Below are 21,071 nucleotides of genomic sequence, written 5' to 3' on the forward strand. Positions count from 1 at the left end.
TTGTACATGCAATATGAATGAAACAACCTTCCCTCCGTTAGGCCGGGCTAGAAATATTTGGTGTGCACTACATAGGGAATAGATTGCAAGCACTACATAGGGAATAGGTTGCAATTTGGGATGCAGCCCAAATTTGTTGCCCAGTAATCCTTGTTGATTTCTCTTCACCATTCTGGTGACATATTGTATACATTCTCCTTATAATGTATTATACAATATCATTCTGTATACACCGTATGTATAAAAGGGTGAGTTGTGTGCATGCAGCCTGAGTCTGCAGATGGCTTGCGATCATTAAACACAGCTCATTGCAGTCCAGAGCTGGGGAAGCAGCAGCTGCTGGGAGCAGGGCTGGATCCTGATAACCCACATCCAGGAGAGATGCCTGGAGAGGGGGAGAGAATGGTGGACTCAGAGACCCCCCCCCCCTCCCTTTCCACACTCACTGTATGCTAGGTGAATCAGAATGACGTATGGGAATGGATTGCTGGGTGGGTGGATGGACGGAAGTGTTTGTGCGCGTGTGCACATGCGAGTCCAAGTGCTCTCTTGTGTGTTTGCATGTTTATGGATGTGTGCATGTTTGCACTGTTTATGTGTTGGTCCATTGGTGTGCTTATGTTCCATCTGTGCACTACTCATCCTCTATCCCCTCCTCGCCAATCAGCTTCATGAACACATGTAAATGTTTCTCTCTGGCTCTGGCAGCTACCAGAGAAAAACTGCTCCGTAGCCGGCTGACATTTTGACATGTTGTTAGCTGTTGACATGTTTATTTGCTAACCTCTCCATGATTCCTGATGAGATTGACAGATAATTCAACACCTATCAGACCTAGCCAGTTTACCTGGGCTTAATTAGAGGTTGGGGTTAGATATTTTAAAAGGGTGGATTGGAATAATAACGTCTTTGTTTTGCCAGCTCTGTGGCTTGACAGCTGTTGTTTTCTCCGCGTCTTTTTTTGCCCTACCTCTGTTTTGCTTCTGTCCATCTGGTGTGTCTGTGTCAGAGCTGATGTGTGTGCCGGGCTCAGTGAGTCAGACCCACGGAGCCGATGTCTCTCTCATTCTCTCTCTCTCTCCCTATCTGCATTCTCACGCACACGTTCCGTTTTTTTCTGACCACCACCTGCCAACCGCCACTGTGCAATTTCCTGCAGAAATATGATTCAGCCAATTGTGCCGTGAAGAAAAGGAATAATGGGAAAACAAACAAGTGCCGTTGCCATTCTGCCGCGCTAACAAGGAGGCTGAGAATAATAACCGCCAGTCAGTAATGATAATATAGATGAACGGGTGTCAGGCTCCTCGTGAAAAGATGAGCAATTATGGGGACTTGTCTAATCGTGAAACAATAACCAACAGTTGTTCCTTGCGTGTGTAAACACCATTATGAGTTTGACGGCTATGTCATTGCTTTCTTCATGTGCAGAAATATCTTATTTTTCTTGCTTAGCTAGAGACAGATCGAGAAAGACAGATCATCTCATTTGGCTACGTGGGTGCATGTGTGTGTAATGGTGCCCCGTGTGAGGATGATTATTTACATCTGTGTGGGAGGGTAGATACTTTGTATTCATCCAGTTCACATGTCATAATTGACTTTTTATAAAGCGTAAACCTCAGTGGGTTAAATGGTCCGAAAGGTAGGAGAATACGACTACACTAGTTATTGACTGGTTTGTTTTGAAAATAAGCATAATTACCATATCAGTCCGGAGGGCATAGCTTCCATTCACACTCTCGTTCAAAGACTTGTCTTTTATAGTGTGTGTGCTGTTTGTAACTAGAGAGGGAAGAAAAGGAAAGAGTGTGTCTAATTAGAATGAGTAATACTCCATCTTGTATGTCGAAGCGCAAGTGCATTCATTTTTTGTTCTCACATAATGCCTGCTGTTCGTATTGAGCTCGGGGCGTTTTCGCTTTTGTCTGGTGGTTTCAGAGAGCTTCTAAGCAACAACAGAGCTTTCACTGAAGACCTCTCTCTCTCTTTCTCGTTTGTTTTGGTCTGTGACGACCGAAGGGAAGGCGAACTGCCTCGCTATAGTCCCTAGGAGTCTATTTGCTTCTATTGTATCCTTGAGCTCTCACTCAAAACGGTTAAAAGCTCAAATAATTCTATCGACCCACTACATTGAACCTCTTCTATCCCCTTTTATAATCACATTGTGAGAGAATCAACGAGAAATTTTTGGGAATCTGCCTGTATGTCAATGTATGTCTGATTACCATCTGAGCGGGCACATTTCAAAGAGGGCAGAGAGGGGAAACGAAACTACCTCAATGGGCTTTTTAAAATCTCATCTACAGGATATTTTCATAACAGGCGTGGCGGGGTAGCGGTAGTCATGAATTACAGACAGAGTCACAGTAGTAGAGAGGTGCTCAAGAAGCAACAGGTCCGGTGATGAGTCCGTCTGCTCTCTCTTGCTCTCGCTCTTGCTCTCGCTCTGACTGGCTGTGATTTTGTGACGGTGACAGTTCATGGCAGCATCCAGACGCGAGTAGGTGACCTAGAGTGACACTTAATTCACCTAGAGAGCTGCTTCCTGCCTACCACATTCTGTCTCATCATTTGGATAGTGGCTCTGTAGGCTACCAGTAATGCGTAGCTCACACCTTGCAGTGTAACCTTCACTCCCTGGTGTCCGTAGCTGTTGCTACCGTGCGAAACACTTCCTGTATGTGTGCTGGTAAAAGACCTGGGATGTTGTCTAGGTAGGAGGCATAAGGCAGGTTGTTATGACTGTACCTTTAAGACAGATCATGCCTTTCCTTTTCCTCTGGCTCTGGCTTCGTTCACCTTTAAGTGCTAGCGTGCTGTGCCAGAGAAAGCGGAGGTGTGAATTCAACTGTTTTCTTTCTAAAGTAACCCAGCAACCTACACACATTCCATTATACGAGGTCTCCCTTTCTCCCTCTCTGTCCCTGTCTCTCCCTCTCTCCTTCCTTTCTCTCTATATCTGTCTCTCTCATTCTCCTCTCCTTATGTTGTCTCATCGTGCTGATAATGTTCACAGTATTGACAAATTTCCCCTCAGATGACCTACCCGTTTTACCATAGAGCCAAGATATATTCAACACGTGATTTAACTTTTCAATTTTCGTCTCAGATTGTTTGGAAAAGTGTTTGAGGAAAATAAAGTATATATTCCCCTATGGTTTAGCGTGCGCTGTGTATACACATAGCTTTGGTTTAAAAATTAATCCCAAAGTCTTTCCTGATTTGTAGGTCATTGCTTTTAGTTAAAATGCTCTGTCAGAGGGGAAACAATGTAACCCTGTGTGAGTTTGTAAGTTACTGTGCCAGCTGTAATGCTCTGTTGAGAGGAGCGTCTTATGCAGGTCTCTAATGGCTCTGGGGAAGTGAAGAGAGATGACTTTGGCTTACTCTGACCTCCTCTCCATTCTGAGTTTCCCTCTATAACCATTATTCCTGCCTGAGGGGACAGTTTTTGTCATCCAACCATTTCGGCGTCTTAAAAAAGGATTTGGCCTTTAGGAAATTATAGGTAAAGATAATGGTAGACAGTCACAGCAAATGTTACGCCATGGTGGAAGAAATACACTGTATTTCTAAACTTACCTGGAATAATTCATAACATAATGAATAAAAAGTATGTTTATATTAATTTTGTTTACACTTTGTTGCTGCATAATATTTCCCTTAATAAGAAACCATGATTCATTCAAATGTGTGTTTTTGCCTAGTCACAATATTGTTACCACAATGGCATTGTTCCACACAGACAATTCATCATACAAAATATGATAAAAATGCCCTCAATTTAGGTTATTAAAACCAATTTATGCATTTAATTCTCAAAAGGTGCATTCATTTACATATTTAACCAGGTTAAGGTGACTCCTACCACCACATAATACAATTTATTGATTAAGGTCTGAAAGCTTTTTTTTTTATAGCAAGACTCCATTACTGCAACATGTAATTTTCTCATCAGCCCGCTACTGTTCTGCTGGGTTTGACAAGGGGAGAACTTAACATTCAATGTTGTTTACCCTCTCCCTCCATTAACGTCTATAGCAGCCTGCAGTGATGAGGTCTGTGCACTCCAATCAACTCTCACTGTTCAGCTCACACTCTGCTGTTACTCAGACTCATATAATTCATGTTTATCATAATTCATGTAATGTCCAATCACAGGGATGCAGAGGGTTGCTTATAAGAAATCCCGCTATGCCCGCAGACGAACCATCAAACAGGCAAAGCGTCAATACAGAACTAAGATCGAATCGTACTACACTGGCTCCAACGCTCGTCGGATGTGGCAGGGTTTGCAAACTATTGCCCTGTTGGGTGAGGTTTATGACCCCCCCATAATTACCTTTCCCCCTTTTCTCTCCTTTCTACAGAATGGACTCTTGGAAAGCCCTGTGTTACCACAGAGAAAGTATGGTAACATCAAATGTTTGGGGAATGGAACAATATTTCCCTTTCTCAACCAGTTGAAAGTGTCCGTTGGTACTTAAGAATATGATGTCAGATCAGTTGTTGTCTGGGACATTATATCTGATGATAGGATGACATAAATTGCATCTTGGAAAGTCGACACATTCTAGTTATCAGATTCACATAGAATTGTTGTGCAATTTAAATGTTTAAATATGAAACTATTTGTGAGAAGAAATATGATTTTAGCTTCTAAATGAGAGAATTGTTTTCATAAGTAAACTTATGCTCACTCAGTGGCCACGCCCAAGTGAACAGACATTGGTTGGAGAGGGATGAAACACGCCCTTCTCTTCCCCAGTACAAAAGCCCCCGTGACCCAATTCACGTTAGACTAAGCAAACCCCAGCGTGAGCTGTGGTTGCGAATGGTTGAACGACTACTCTTATCTAACGAAATTTACATGAGACCAGATCACGTGGAGGTGACGATCACCACGCTGGAATGGTGAATTTTGACTAGACCAGCCAGAATACAGCACAAGCTGATTATGGCAACCTGGTATGAACTTTGAACTATTATTCACTATAGAAGAAGTGATACATCCTAGACGTCGAGTTATCAGCTGCAGCTGTAAACGTACGTGGCCTAGGAAAGGACAGACAATCTCCTAAGAACGGCAGCGTACTTCAACGTATCCGCTCTACAACACTACGACCAGAAAGATTATACAAAGGACAATGCAATCTCTGCTGGGCAAACCAATCTTCGACCCATCTATCGAAGCGCAGCTCAGAGTAAATATATATCTTGCATTTTCCTTTTCTGAATGGCGGTTATTAGAATGCATAAGATTCTGTATTTACAGTAGCATAGCTTCTCAAATTACGATAGAGACCCAATCCCTTTGTCCCTCATTCTTCCCGCTCTTTCATTCAAACCCAACCCCCTTCCTTTATGTAACCAGCCGTCATATCGGGTTAGCCCACTAGGGGATTTTCATGACATGATTAGCAATCGATGTGTGATCTATCCTGTGTATATATATATGTAATTCTGTGTGATTATTTAGGTTTTTAGTAAATAAATAATTACGCCAATTTGTGTATTGCTCATTCAACTTGTTAGCTAGGGTTTGTGCAGATAACCAAGTACTTACGACAATCATAATGAGACTGATCGAGTTGACAATTAATAATTGACTGCTATTGATATAAAAGATCTTCAGATCTTTAAGAGAGTGGAATCGCGAGATAACCGCTCTATATAAATGAATTCTTCTGTGGTGCCCCAAGTTAATGGTTTAATTGTTGCATGTTTTTTAATTCAATCACGTAATCAATTAAACGTTAGGTAATCAATTTGATAAAATAGCATGTCATATAATTTAGCCGCGAGCTGCCCACGAGCTTACCAGATGAGCTAAATTACTTCTATGCTCGCTTTGAGGCAAGTGACACTGAAACATGCATGAGAGGATCAGCTGTTCCGGACAACTGTGTGATTACGCTCTCCATAGCGAGTAAGACCTTTAAACAGGTTAACATTCACAAGGCCGCAGGGCCAGACGGATTACCAGGACATGTAGTGCGAGCATGCGCTGACCAAATGGTAAGTGTCTTCAATGACATTTTCAACCTCTCCCTGAGTCTGTAATACCAACATGTTTCAAGCAGACCACCATAGTCCCTGTGCCCAAGAACACTAAGGTAACCTGCCTAAATGACTACCGACCCGTAGCACTCCCATTTGTAGCCATGAAGTGCTTTGAAAGGCTGGTCATGGCCCACATCAACACCATTGTCCCGGAAACCCTAGACCCACTCCAATTTGCATACCACCCCAACAGATCCACAGGTGATGCAATCTCTACTGCACTCCACACTGCCCTTTCCCACATGTACAAAATGAACACCTATGTGAGAATGCTATTCATTGACTACAGCTCAGTGTTCAACACCATAGTGCCCGCAAAGCTCATCACTAAGCTAAGGACCCTGGGACTAAACACCTCCCTCTGCAACTGGATCCTGGACTTCCTGACGGGCTGGCCCCAGGTGGTAAGGGTAGGTAACAATACATCCGCAACGCTGATACTCAACACGGGGGCCCCTCAGGGGTGCGTGCTCAGTCCACTCCTGTACTCCCTGTTCACTCATGACTGCATGGCCAGGCACGACTCCAACACCATCATTACGTTTGCTGATGACACAACAGTAGTGGCCTGATTACCGACAATGATGAGACAGCCTATAGGGAGGAGGTCAGATATCTGGCTGTGTGGTGCCAGGACAGCAACCTCTCCCTCAACATGATCAAGACAAAGGTGATGATTGTGGATGACAGGAAAAGGAGGACAGAGCACGCCTCCATTCTCATCGACAGGGCTGTAGTAGAGCAGGTTGAGAGCTTCAAGTTCCATGGTGTCCACATCAACAACAAGCTATCATGGTCCAAGCACACCAAGACAGTCGTGAAGAGGGCACGACAAAACCTATTCCTCCTCAGGAGACTGAAAAGATTTGGCATGGGTCCTCAGATCTTCAAAAGGTTCTACAGCTGCACCATCGAGAGCATCCTGACTGGTTGCATCACTGCCTGGTATTGCAAGTGCTCGGCCTCCAACCGCAAGACACTACAGAGGGTTGTGCTTCCTGCCATCCAGGACTTCTATACCAGGCGCTGTCAGAGGAAGGCCCTAAAAATTGTCAAAGACTCCACCCACCCTAGTCATAGACTGTTCTCTCTGCTACTGCATGGCAACCGGTACCGGAGCGCCAAGTCTAGGTCCAACTGGCTTCTCAACAGCTTCTACCCCCAAGCCATAAGACTCCTGAACAGCTAATCTAATGGCTACCCAGACTATTTGCATTGCCCTCTTTTACGCTGCTGCTATTCTCTGTTTATTATCTATGCATAGTCACTTTAACTCTACCTACATGTAAATATTACCTCAATCACCTCGACTAACCGGTGCCCCCGCACATTGACTCTGTACTGGTACCCCCTGTATATTGCCTCGCTATTGTTATTTTACTGCTGCTCTTTAATTATTTGTTACTTTTATTTCTTATGTTTTTATTTATCTATTTTTTACTTAACACTTATTTTTCTTAAAACTGCATTTTTTGTTAAGGGCTTGTGTCACGGCCGTCGTAGGGAGGAGACCAAGGCGCAGCGTAGTAAGCGTACATACTTCTTTATTTACAGAATGAACACTCAACAAAACAAACACTGAACAAAACGCACAAAATAACAAAACGAACCGTGAAGCTAATATGGATAGTGCAGACAGGCAACTAAACATAGATCAAGAACCCACAAAACCAAAAGGGAAAATGGCAACCTAAATATGATCCCCAATCAGAGACAACGATAAACAGCTGCCTCTGATTGGGAACCAATTCAGGCCACCACAGACATACATATACAGTACCTAGACTTACCAAAACCCCTAGACATACAAAAAACCCTAGACAATACAAAACAAGCATACCCACCCTCGTCACACCCTGACCTAACCAAAATAATAAAGAAAACATAGATAACTAAGGTCAGGGCGTGACAGCTTGTAAGTTAGCATTTCACTGTAAGGTCTACACCTGTTGCATTCGGCGCATGTGACAAATACAATTTGATTTGATTTGTTTCTCCAATAAAGAAGCAGGAGACTGATATGTTTGTCCAATAGAGAAGCAGGAGATTGGGATGTGGGTCCAATAGAGAAGCAGGAGACTGGGATGTGGGTTCAATAGAGAAGCAGGAGACTGGGATGTGGGTCCAATAGAGAAGTGAAGAGAATGAAAAGGGCTTTGACTAACAGCAGTGGGAGGTTTGTCACGAGGAGCAGGAGAACATCGAGGTAATGAGAAGTGTCAGTCTCATCAGACATATAAACCGTAAATAAGCCAGTCTAGCCAGAGAAAAGAAAAAACGTTGATTGAAATGGCCTGCTGTGAGGAGACATTGATCTCACATCAAAACACATCAGTCAGAACAAATAACAGTGTCGACAGAGAGGAATGATTCTCCATCCTTCATTGTACTTCCCAATCTGAACCTAACAGATCATGCCACCATTTTGGGTGTCTTGTACACAATGTATGCAGAACCCCGTACAAACACTAAGTTGGAGCTATGTCTCCTTAAAATGCTAGAATTCCACAATGTCTCTTTGGCTGTGCAAGCCATCCCCATCCTTCATACCAGTCTCTCACACACTCTCGCTCAATTGCAGCACCGTACCGTAATTGAGACAATTGGCTGTACTGAGGAAGGAACGTCCTCTCACCATCAACTAATGGCTCCACTTTGACGGAGGGAATACCCAGCTCTGATTAGTGAGAAGAGCACTCTCGGTGGACTGGCCACGTGACGTGCAAGGCGTTAGGTCTGGGAGAGGATGAAGGGAGCCCGTATATACGGACAGTCAACAATGGTGTCCATGGCAGGATGAGGTGCAAGTGGTGAGGAGAGGAGCAGACAGACATGCCACGCTTCAGAGTCCTGACAGAGAGAGATAGACTTGCTTTGGCAATGTAAACACATGTTTCCCATGCCAATAAAGCCCTTTGAATGTAATTGATAGGAGAGGGGGAGAGGCAGAGAGAGAGAGTCAGAGATAGAGAGAGGGAGGGTAAGAAGAGGAGATGCAGAAAGAAAGAGTAAGAGGGGAGGAGGGGAGGGGAGAGGGGAGGTGTAAGAGACTTAGAAAGAGGGTGGGGTGTTGGGATGCTTCAGGAAGATCAAAGGAAATCACATCAATGGAAGGTTGTCTCTTCTTCGGCTGTGATGCACTGCAATGCCAATAGAGAGTGAGGGGCGAATTTCTGTCGGCATCAAGATAGACGAAGCCTTCTCATTTAGCTAGCTAAAACCATTTCTCTTCATTTTTCTGTTTAGTCCTTAGCATAATCATATTATTTATCATCACCATATTAGTGGGGCGGCAGGTAGCCTGTGGAGTGTTGGGCCAGTAACCGAAAGGTTGCTGGATCAAATCCCTGAGCTGACAAGGTAAAAATCTGTCGTTCTGCCCCTGAACAAGGCAGTTAACCCACTGTTCCTCGGTAGGAAGTCATTGTAAATAAGAATGTGTTCTTAACTGACTTGCCTAGTTAAATAAAATGAATCACTGCTTATCATACAGTTGACTGAGCAGATTCATTCCTCAAGACCAACTGGCCATGTGAGTGACTGACCATTATTCTGCCTTTCAACCAGCCTACGCACCCTCTGGCTATTTGCAGCGGATTGTAACCTGCCGGTGGGGAAAAGAAGTGGCCCTGGTGCACACACTTCCATGTTAAACGATGCCTCGATAGCGACTTCCCTCATTACACATGATGACAATGAACCAGAAGGTTACTGAGGGAATCTAGACCATCCTGACCTATTTTACTGTGGAGCGCAGATGCTCTTTTGTCATACTGGGAAGAAGGAGAGGATAGTGGAGGGGAGGAAAGGAGGGGAAATGGGAGAAGAGAAGAGGAAAGGAACGTTGATTTCCAGTGTAGTCCTTCAAATCGTTTGGAGAAAATATATATATTTTATTCATCTTTGTTCAATTGTATTCTTCATACAATAAAATAATGCCACGGAATTCTAAGCAAATCTTGTCTGCTCAATGAACTAGTGTAGCCCACAGCCATTTGGCATAGCCACATTAGGACTTAACATAAGGACAACTCAGAGTATGCTATTCTGTTCTTCTGAAATAGACTACATTTTCTTCATATCATCCTTCTTTAGACCTGTTTAAAATAAATAATGGATTTATTGTGAAGCTGTAGGCTATATTATATTGACTTATTAGACATTTAAAATGGCTTGTAGGCTGTGTGTGGAAACCAGGAGATGCTAAATGCGTTTATGTTAATTAACGGTCAATTACCGTGAGACCGACAGTTATTTGCTTGACAATCACCGGCTGTCAAAATTTCGTGACCACCACAGCCCTAGGTACAGTGGCTTGCGAAAGTATTCACCCCCCTTGGCATTTTTCCAATTTTGTTGCCTTACAAACTGGAATTAAAATATATTTTTGGGGAGTTTTGTATCATTTGATTTACACAACATGCCTACCACTTTGAAGATTATTGGGAAACAAACAAGAAATAAGACAAAAAAAACTGAAAGCTTCAGTGTGAATAACGATTCACCCCTTCCCAAAGTCAATACTTTGTAATACCACCTTATGCAGCATTACAGCTGCAAGTCTCTTGGGGTATGTCTCTATAAGCTTGGCACATCTAGCCACTGGGATTTTTGGCCATTCTTCAAGGAAAAACTGCTCTAGCTCCTTCAAGTTGGATGGGTTCTGCTGGTGTACAGCAATCTTTACGTCATACCACAGATTCTCAATTGGATTGAGGTCTGGGCTTTGACTAGGCCATTCCAAGACATTTAAATGTTTCCCCTTAAACCACTCGAGCGTTGCTTTAGCAGTATGCTTAGGGTCATTGTCCTGCTGGAAGGTGAACCTCCGTCCCAGCTTAAAATCTCTGGAAGTCAAACAGGTTTCCCTCAAGAATTTTCCTGTTTTTAGCAACATCCATCATTCCTTCAATTCTGACCAGTTTCCCAGTTCACTGAGATTGCACACAGGTGGACTTTATTTAACTAATTATGTGACTTCTGAAGGTAATTGGTTGCACCAGATCATATTTAGGGGTTTCATAGCAAAGGGAGTGAAAACATATGCACGCACCACTTTTTTTCACTTTTTAAAAAAATTCTTTGAAACAAGTAATATTTTTCATTTCACTTCACCAATTTGGACTATTTTGTGTATGTCCATTACATGAAATCCAAATAAAAATCTATTTAAATGACAGGTTGTAATGCAACAAAATAGGAAAAACGCCAAGGGGCATGAATACTTTTGCAAAGCACTATGTCCACAACATCCTCTGTAGTATTTTCCAATAGAACAAACCACTATATCCAGTGTGAATCGTTGGTACATTACTGTTCAGAGAGGGTGAGAGAGAGAAAGGGAGAGATGTGCTTCCACTTCAATCAGTCCTGTGTTTTCCACTGCTGTGCACATCTCTGTTGCATCTTAGCTTGAAGGGCATCTGACTTATAACGCTGAGCAGAGCTTAAAGAGTGACAAGGGCAAAGATCAACCTTGATTGGAACACTTCCTTTCGTGTAAACATTTACATCAAGATGTGAGCCTATCAGGGCAGACTGAAGATCATTTCTCCAGGTTACGGGTAGTGTTTCACTAGGAATTTCAATACTGCTAGAGATGGAGTTGCGTATGGAAGCTTTTTCTGCTCAATGTATTGAGAGCTTTGTTGAGTAGACAAAGCTCCACAAACATGATTTCAACAGGTCGTTGGGCCGACATTGTTTTGAGCCGGTAGGTTCATGTTGGCTAGAGTTTGTGGTACAGTACCTACAGTACAGAGCCCATCATTGTCATCCTTTAATTATATCCACTTTGAAAACACATTGACTTCAGGGTTGCTATCTCCCCATCTTCCCAGATGTATTTCAACCCTACAACTTTGAGGACATTAATCTCATGGAACCGCTTAGAGAACGTTTCAGCACCTACACTTCCATGACGCTCACACAGTTGTTTAATGTCATCAGTCTTTCGGGCACTTCCCCGTCGCTAACGACATCTGACAGGTACCCCGTAAGAAACTATTTTCTGAAGGTTAATCATCCCGTTTCCCGCCTGTGGTCCTCTTTGGATCAGACGCTCGCTATCCATTTCCAAGCAGCCAAGCCGCTGACACTTTGAATTCGGAACGCGCCCTTCAGCCACACACTTCTCCATGGTAATTAGGATCGGAGAGAGCAGGAGTGTCAATGGAAAATTTTTAAAGTGAAGACGGCGGGTTTGACTGATGCTTCTAATGACCTTCGGTCACCAAGGTGTGTTCTTACAATGGCGTTCGAAGGGGGGAATGATGAGGGGTGGTTGAAGGGGAGGATGGAGGGGGTATCATTAATCTATAGGTGACGCCACACAATCTGACACAACGTCGTTCTTTTTCCATCAACAGGAAGTCATAACTCATCTATACCAGAGCCGTCCATGACTTTTGGTGGTTCATTTTTGACGGACAAGGATATATAAAGTCGTTAATCACTGTCATAACTATATCGCTGTTACCACAGTCATTAAGATGGATAGAGGTGATTGGCAGTACTTGATTTGATATGGTTCATAATAATACAGTAAGATTGATGTGTGGATTGAACCTAATGTTTTGTTCACATAATAGGCTACGATTGATGTAATGTGCCATGACAACGGAAGAGGATGGTTACACCGCGGATGCTTTAACTGTGTTTAAATGAATTGATTGATTCAGGGACGGTAACTTTATTTTGTTAAGTGGGAAAGCGGAAGCATATTTCAGCTAATTAACACCGGAATGGCTAATTGATCCATGATCTGCCCTGTCTGCTCTCAGGTCTAACACAGATAATCAGGTATTTTAGATATACTGTAATAACCATAGCTACTGTTGGAAAAGTGCTGATGTATTTTACAGTGATTCTACATTGTCAAAAGTATAATGTTCTCTGGTAGCTAAGACGTTGTTACAGAGGTGGAACCACAGGTCCCAGAGGGGTGGGGCATTTTTCTTTCAGACGCTATAGCTATGACAGTGATTAAATCAGTTGTGGGGTATAATGGGACAACAACAAAAATGTTATCAGGTCACATGGTTTTAAAAAAGAATCCTGGAAAAACTGGTCCTGGGGAGGATGAAAATCTTGTACTTGTTCATATGAATTATATTTTAAAACTAGTCTAAAAGGGGCTTCCTCTACAAAGAGACAACAACTGTGATTGGACAATAGAACTCAATAGTGTAGGCCTATGCAACTATGCAGGGATATGCACCTACGCAGGGCTCCCGAGTGGTGCAGCGATCTAAGGCACTGCATCTCAGTGCAAGAGGCGTCACTACAGTGCCTGGTTCGATTCCAGGCTGTATCACATCCGGCTATGATTGGGAGTCCCGTAGGGCGGCGCACAATTGGCCCAGTGTCGTCCGGGTTTGACTGGGGTAGGCCATCATTGTAAATAAGAATTTGTTCTTAACTGACTTGCCTAGTTAAATAAAGGTTAAATTTAAACAATAAAAAAATTAAATAATACTGTATGTCTAATAGAAAAATTACTGACATTCTACAGAATGTCATCACTATTATGTTGATTGATTCATTCCAGTTAAACATTTTGGATGGAAAAGGTATAGGCAGCCTGGCCAGCCCAAGTTTGAATATAAACCAAATTTGATCGCATACTGTACACATTTTCTCCTAACACAAATAAATGGAATATAAATACATAACATTACCACTTTATTTACCCTGGCCAGGTGGACAGGCTGTATGCAGCTTCTGTTATTAGTAGCCCAGTCATGTAACATTTATGGAAAGAGTTTTTGCATGTGTCTGTCAGGGCGATGTGTTATCATGTTTGCTAAATAAATACCGGAGGAAAGTGGAAAGCACACTTGAGTGCGCGTTGTGCCCGGCCCACGCGGCCCGTGATTTCCGTGAATATGATTGGTCAAGCACGCCCCGAACCTGCAGCACTCCGATGTGAAGGACAGATAAATTGCGAGTTGACAAATCATGAAGCAAATCAGTCTAAAAAAAACAGTACTTTGTCCCTCTTTTAATGCCTTTGCTTCAATATTTTCTACTGATTGAAAAGGGAAAATGTCTGCTCGCCACACGTTTTTTTCGACGGCCCTGTGTTGGTAGCTGTTTAGAGGATTATTAAAGCTTAGTGTGCCTTTAATGTAATGTCAACGCTCAACATCTTGCCACATAATAATAAACTTACCAGAGTCTGGCATCATAACTTATTTTACAACTGATCACAAATAAGGGTTATACTGTTAGTGCTGTCTTATTTTCCTGAAGGAGAGAGATCCAGTAAGGGTTATACTGTTAGTGCTGTCTTATTTTCCTGAAGGAGAGAGATCCAGTAAGGGGTAGACTGTTAGTGCTGTCTTATTTTCCTGAAGGAGAGAGATCCAGTAAGGGTTATACTGTTAGTGCTGTCTTATTTTCCTGAAGGAGAGAGATCCAGTAAGGGTTATACTGTTAGTGCTGTCTTATTTTCCTGAAGGAGAGAGATCCAGTAAGGGTTATACTGTTAGTGCTGTCTTATTTTCCTGAAGGAGAGAGATCCAGTAAGGGTTATACTGTTAGTGCTGTCTTATTTTCCTGAAGGAGAGAGATCCAGTAAGGGTTATACTGTTAGTGCTGTCTTATTTTCCTGAAGGAGAGAGATCCAGTAAGGGTTATACTGTTAGTGCTGTCTTATTTGTCTGAAGGAGAGAGATCCAGTAAGGGTTATACTGTTAGTGCTGTCTTATTTCCCTGAAGGAGAGAGATCCAGTAAGGGTTATACTGTTAGTGCTGTCTTATTTTCCTGAAGGAGATGTCACGTTCCTGACCTATTTCGGTTAGTTTGTTGTATGTGTTAATTGGTCAGGACGTGAGTTTGGGTGGGCATTCTATGTTGTGTGTTTCTATGTTGGTTTAGGGTTGCCTGGTATGGCTCTTAATTAGAGGCAGGTGTTTTGCGTTCCTCTAATTAAGAGTCATATTTAGGTAGGTTGTTTCACTGTGTTCGTTGTGGGTGGTTGTCTCCTGTGTCAGTGTTTGTCGCACCATACGGGACTGTTCGGTTTGTGTTGTACATCGTCATTTTTATGTGTAGGCTATTTTCCCTGTTCGTGCGTTCTCGTGTTTAATGTAAGTTCGTCGTTCAGGTCTGTCTACTCCGTTTGTTGTTTTTGTTAGTTTATAGTGAAGTTCGTGTTTTCGTCTTGTCTTTAATAAATATTATGTGTTCACAACCCGCTGCGCCTTGGTTCCCTCAATACTCCTCCTTTTCGGTTGAAGAGGAGGAGGACCACCGTTACAGGAGAGAGATCCAGTAAGGGTTATACTGTTAGTGCTGTCTTATTTTCCTGAAGGAGAGAGATCCAGTAAGGGTTATACTGTTAGTGCTGTCTTATTTTCCTGAAGGAGAGAGATCCAGTAAGGGTTATACTGTTAGTGCTGTCTTATTTTCCTGAAGGAGAGAGATCCAGTAAGGGTTATACTGTTAGTGCTGTCTTATTTTCCTGAAGGAGAGAAATCTAGTAAGCGACTAATCTTTTTTTGTCAGCTTAAATAAAAGTGCCATAATTTACCTTCGTTCTTTCATTTGGTGAATAATTAAGTGATACTGTGCTTCTGCTTTGCCCTCCGTAATGATGGCAATAATTCATGTTATGCTGATGAGCCCACAGAAAGAGTTGCATAATGCATTTCAAATGGCTAAATGATTACATCTTCAGATGAATGGAGTGAACTGTGAACAACGGTATGTTTTCTAACTGCGATAAATGCATTAGAGTAAATGTGAGAAAGACCTCCCCGAATGCGGAATCACCCACAGAATCCCGACTAAATTGCCTGTGCCTGGTGGATGGGATGTGAAATAGATTTCAAACAGTTTAATTTATCACTATTATAATAAAGTGATGAAAGATCATCGGCAGGCCACCTGTTTAAGGAGTTCCTGTTTGTGTGCATGTGTGTGTGCGTACATGCATCTTTGTGCATGCTTGTGTCCCTCTTACAGTGAGTCAGCCCTGTGGATTTCTGTCTTGTGTGTACACTGACTGATATGGCCCCTGGGTGACAGGCATGGGTGTATAAGATATTAACAGCTGTGATTCTCAGGGGTCAGAGCCTGAGGTGACAGTGCACATGCTGGGGTTGAGACAGGCAGACAGACTCCCTCCTGCCACTTAGAGCGCCGTGAAGAAAGGAGTTCCTCTCTATTACCCAGTATGCATTGTTGTCAGTCAGGGTTGGTGACAGGGCTGCAGTAAGGTGGGGCAACACTCTCTCTCTCCTAGTCTATGTCTGTCTCTCTTTCTCTATTTATTCAATCTCTCCCCCCCTCTCTCACTCACTCCCTCTCTCTCTCTCCCTTTCTATTTTTAATTGTCTCTACTCTTTACATACCTAGTCAGTATGGTTCTATGATTGACAGAGAGGCTGATAGGTAGATGGCAGGTTCTTGGCTTGCACTAGAAATGGCTTCGGCTAGGAAGTGGTTCAGAATGGATTACAAGACATGTTGTGGAAAAACAACATTTATTTTTTACGTTTCCAGAACACCTAAGTGCACTTTCTATTCTAAAATTACTGTACTCTCAATTACTTTCCCATTTAGAAACACTACACAGGGTTTTAACCTTTATGAGCAAAATAGAGTCTAGCAGTAATTGCAGTAACTTTTCTCTGCTTTTATATATAGGTTGATCTGAAAACCTTTATCAAACTATTGTGTGCACATCCAGATGCTGTCATACAGGCAAGTGTTTGATTCCATTTACTCACTGTTTTTTCCCTCATTAAAAAAAAAGGAATCCGGTGCATTATGCTAATCAATTAATTAGACTATTTGATGGTTCTTTAAATACATTAATTTTCCTTCAATTTAATATCATTCACAATAGAAATGAGAACCTGATAGCAATATATGTTTTTTAGTCCTTCATTTTGCATCAGCACTGTCAGCCATAGCAACACATTCCTCAACAGAGACAGGGGGAACTCAATTTGATATGGGAGAATTTCATTTGACCTTTTATGCAGTAAGTGGGTCTGAATGAGAACTGCACATACATCAATAGATTCTCAACCTTCCAAAAGTGTTTATGGTTCGTACAGCAACAGTTCTGCAGAATACTGATCAGATGTTGGCTCTCCGCTTCTACCGTATCAACATGAACTTGGCTTGAATTGTATGCAGTTTGGATGAATGAGGCCACATCTGTTCTTTCTTTGGCCACCTTGTTCATTGTTATGACTGCACAATGGAGGTAGAAAGGCTGTTCACAATATCAGGTTTTACTTGTAACAAAAAAAATATGCTTTTTAATTTACTTCTGCTGTCCTCCAGGAGTTGCTGAATCGCCTCTCTACTTCAGTTTGGTCCTCAATTCACATACCTTGGTTGGAGAGCGAGGTAGTGGCTGTGATCCCTTACCTTTGCACAGTATCGCTGTAGTCGTAAAATATAAATACTATTGTTATAATAGATAAGGCAACGTGCAACTTCTAAGTGCATTTATTCTGCAGAGTATACAAATGTCTCGTACCTTCCCTGTGTTTCTTTCACTCTCTGTCCTATGACTCGTTATACTCTCTTTCGCTCTCTCTCATGATTCACCTCTCTTTATTTCTCTCACTCCCGCTTATCAAATATCCCTCATTCTTCTCTTCTCTCTCTCTCTCTCTCTCTCTCATTCTAACAACTCCCTTTCTTTCTCCTCCTTTCTTATCACCACTCACCTTGCTGTCTTGTCTTCTGTTTGCAGAGATGGAGTGAAGAGGAAAGAGACTAACGTTAAGGGCAGGAGCCAGCTGTGTGAGGTAAGGAATGACTCAGTGTTTTCTATTATCAAACCCTTTCTGCTGGTTTGGCCCCTCTGTCTCTCTGTCTAATCCCATCATTCATAACTGATATAAAGAACCAACATTGTATTTGACTCCCTATGCTGCCTGTACTGTACTAAAACATCTCAGTATTTGGCAGCATACAGTATAATATTGCAACAGAAGGCCCCAGAATATATATGAAAACACACAGTACAGCACTGTTGTCAATCTACCTGTAATAACCTAGCTGGCTAACACCTTGACTGTTACAATGTTTCAAAGCTGTTTTTCAATCTACCTGTAGCAGCCTATCTACTGTAGCTAACACCTTGTCAATCTAACTGTAGCAGCCTAGCCAGCTAACACCATGTCAATCTACCTGTAGCATCCTAGCCAGCTAACACCTTGTCAATCTACCTGTAGCATCCTAGCTAGCTAACACCTTGTCAATCTAACTATAGCAGCCTACAGTAGCTAGCTAACACCTTGTCAATTTAACTGTAGCAGCCTACAGTAGCCAGCTAACACCTTGTCAATCTAATTGTAGCATTCTAGCTAGCTAACACCTTGTCAATCTACCTGTAGCAGCCTAGCTAGCTAACACCTTGTCAATCTAACTGTAGCATCCTAGCTAGCTAACACATTGCCCTATAGTGTTACAGTATGGTTGATATGTAATGTGATTGGGAGGAAAAACTATTTAAAATCCTATGCTAAGCTACGAGACCTTCAGCTTTTGTTTTAGTGAATCAGTGCTTGCATCCCAAATGGCACCATATTCCCTATATAGTGTACTACTTTTGATGAGGCCCCATAGGGCTGTGGTCAAAAGTAGTGCACTATATAGGAAATAGGGTGCCATTTGGAACAAAGATAGTGTGTTGCAGGTAGAAAGATCATCCATGTTCCATGCTGTAGAGTAAAGCTGAGAGGTATGTTGCAGCCTCCATCATTAGCACTGGCTAACAACAGGGCAAGAGGCGCCTGCCTACCTACCTACTGCTCCAGCCCACTCACATAATTACAGCTGAACACCTTGGCGATACAAGGAGTGAATCATTCTGTCAATCTGCATACGATTGACATTGACTATTGTATGTCAATGAGGTCAGGGATAATTCCACCACCTCCACTGCTACCACTGCTACACGCTACTGCTGTACAGCTAACTGCTATACTACTTCAGTACTAATACGACTAACACTACTTATTATGATAATAATATGGGTAGAAATGATCAGAATTAGTGGTAATCATTCTACTTACACTGAACTATAGTGTTTTATTGAAGACACCGAGCAAATCAGAAATGTACACAGCTTCAGCAACCGTTACTAGAGATCAATTTCTAATAGAGGAAGATGTATAAAGGCCTACGTCTTTTTGTGAGACTGTGTTCAACTCGTCGCTTCACCCTGTGTTCTGTGAAAAGTGGGAGGCTGGGTTAGTCAAACCCGTCTCTGCTTTCGTAGACGCCCATGTTGTCTTGACACAGTCTAATTACCAAAGGCAAACAGCACAGAGAACTTTCAAGAGCTGCCTGCCGCGTTACGTGAATGCAGATATGATTGTGAGGCAACAGCAGAAGAATTCCTAGATACAGTGTGGCGAAGGCCGGTCATGAGTGAAAGCCAGGAGTGCAGTGATCCCAGAATGGGACATAAAAAAGGTCTGAAATCCAGTCAGTGATGCATAGCCTACGTCTGGGAGAGAGAAACCACCACGGCTAGTCCTAGCGGAAGTCATATCGAGTTCAACATGAAGATGTCAGACATTTAAAATAAAATCAATTTATCCAAGGCTTTCATTTATGATGTTGCTCAGAGCAAGACCCTTGTAAATATTCACACCCCTGCGCTAGGCTAATTGTCTGAACAGCCAGAGGATCGGTGCAGGTTTTTCCAAAAGGAAGGGAAACTGTACAAAGACAGTGTTAGGCTACCTATGAATAATGCACACGTCATTAGAGCAGGTTTTAGTACCTAGTACCTACCCGGTCTGACACAGATTCTAACACAGTCTATATTGTGAATAATGGGCGTGTGCGAGCTAAGAAAATGTGCCAGATAAATCCAATCTGTTCTGATTTGTTTGTGCGGTATAAATTAGATTCTCATTGGGTAGAACTAGAATGCAAAAACAAGCATTTCACTAATCTAGCTAAGTCAGTGCCTTGAAGTTGCAGATTTTTCGTTGACTTGCAACCTGACTAGAGTCTGATGATAACAGCACAGAACAGTGTGCTTCAGGACTCAGTGTGTAGCAATGCACTTAGCATAATTAAATCAAACATAAACTAATATTGACGTAAGCATCCTCTGAAATATCCAAATAGGATATTTCCTTGTCATTTCCCATGCAAATCATCCCAAATATGTTGAGTTTACAATACTGTTTATATGTCAATTCAACTGAAGCAGTAAAGCACCATATAGTGCTCTGCTAATTGAGTGGTCTTTGGCGGGGATCTGACTCAATTCCTATAGACTCCATAATAATTTATCAATGACACCTCAGCAGGTGTTTCATCATGACTCCAGACCAATTTTTCCATCGTCCCCCCTATGAATACATTATGCTTCCAGCCCATACATCTTCCTAGCCCGTCCTTGTGCGTGAACTGAGTAGAGCAGAGTATTACTTTATTAATCCCAACTTGGGAAATTGTTTTATCACAGCATTCATCATCCATAACGTATAAGGACAGGACACAACCAAACAGAAAACATATCAAGACACATGAAAGCACCTGCTCCTTAGCATCCGCAGAAGAACAGCCGGATTCAAGTGCTGTTTTCCATCCCACTCTGGAGGAAAAACCTGCAAGAATACTGTTCACAATCGGAAGACATCATAAAACAGTCAACTCAACTCGTTAAAAAGTCTTTGGGTAAAAATGACCATCTAAATCTCTCTGTGGAACGTCTGGACAGGATGAACCTGCTACTGAAGCTGCTCCTGTGTTGCATGATCCATGATCATGTGTGTTTTTGCTTGCAGCTCTTTTATGAACATGTCCTGCATTGATTCCAGGCTGCAGCCAATTGTTGCACTGGATTCCCTGATTATTTTGTCAAGCTTGTTTATGTCCTCCTTGGATAAATGATCTTTCCAGCACACAATGGCATAGCTTACTACATTCATCACGACACTGCTGTAGAACATGCAGAGCCTTTTGTCACGGTCTAAACGATCTAAGCTTCCTTATAAAGTACAGTCTGGAT

At 42.4% G+C, this 21,071-nt stretch overlaps 1 protein-coding gene across 2 annotated transcripts in view; it reads left to right on the top strand.

Annotated features, from left to right (window-relative positions):
• Positions 1-21,071, top strand: part of LOC139532276 (beta-1,3-galactosyltransferase 1-like) — a 121,096-nt gene that overhangs the window by 46,998 nt on the left and 53,027 nt on the right. Inside the window, exons 1-2 of one of the 2 annotated variants that reach the window (XM_071329689.1) lie at positions 17,375-17,434; positions 17,787-17,841. The gene's annotated coding sequence lies outside the window, so the exon portion shown is untranslated. Of the gene's footprint in view, positions 1-17,374; positions 17,435-17,786; positions 17,842-21,071 lie in introns of those variants that run through there. The other variant, XM_071329690.1, reaches the window with a different exon arrangement.

The sequence above is a fragment of the Salvelinus alpinus genome, chromosome 10, assembly GCF_045679555.1.
Source record: "Salvelinus alpinus chromosome 10, SLU_Salpinus.1, whole genome shotgun sequence".
Taxonomy (NCBI): domain Eukaryota; kingdom Metazoa; phylum Chordata; class Actinopteri; order Salmoniformes; family Salmonidae; genus Salvelinus; species Salvelinus alpinus.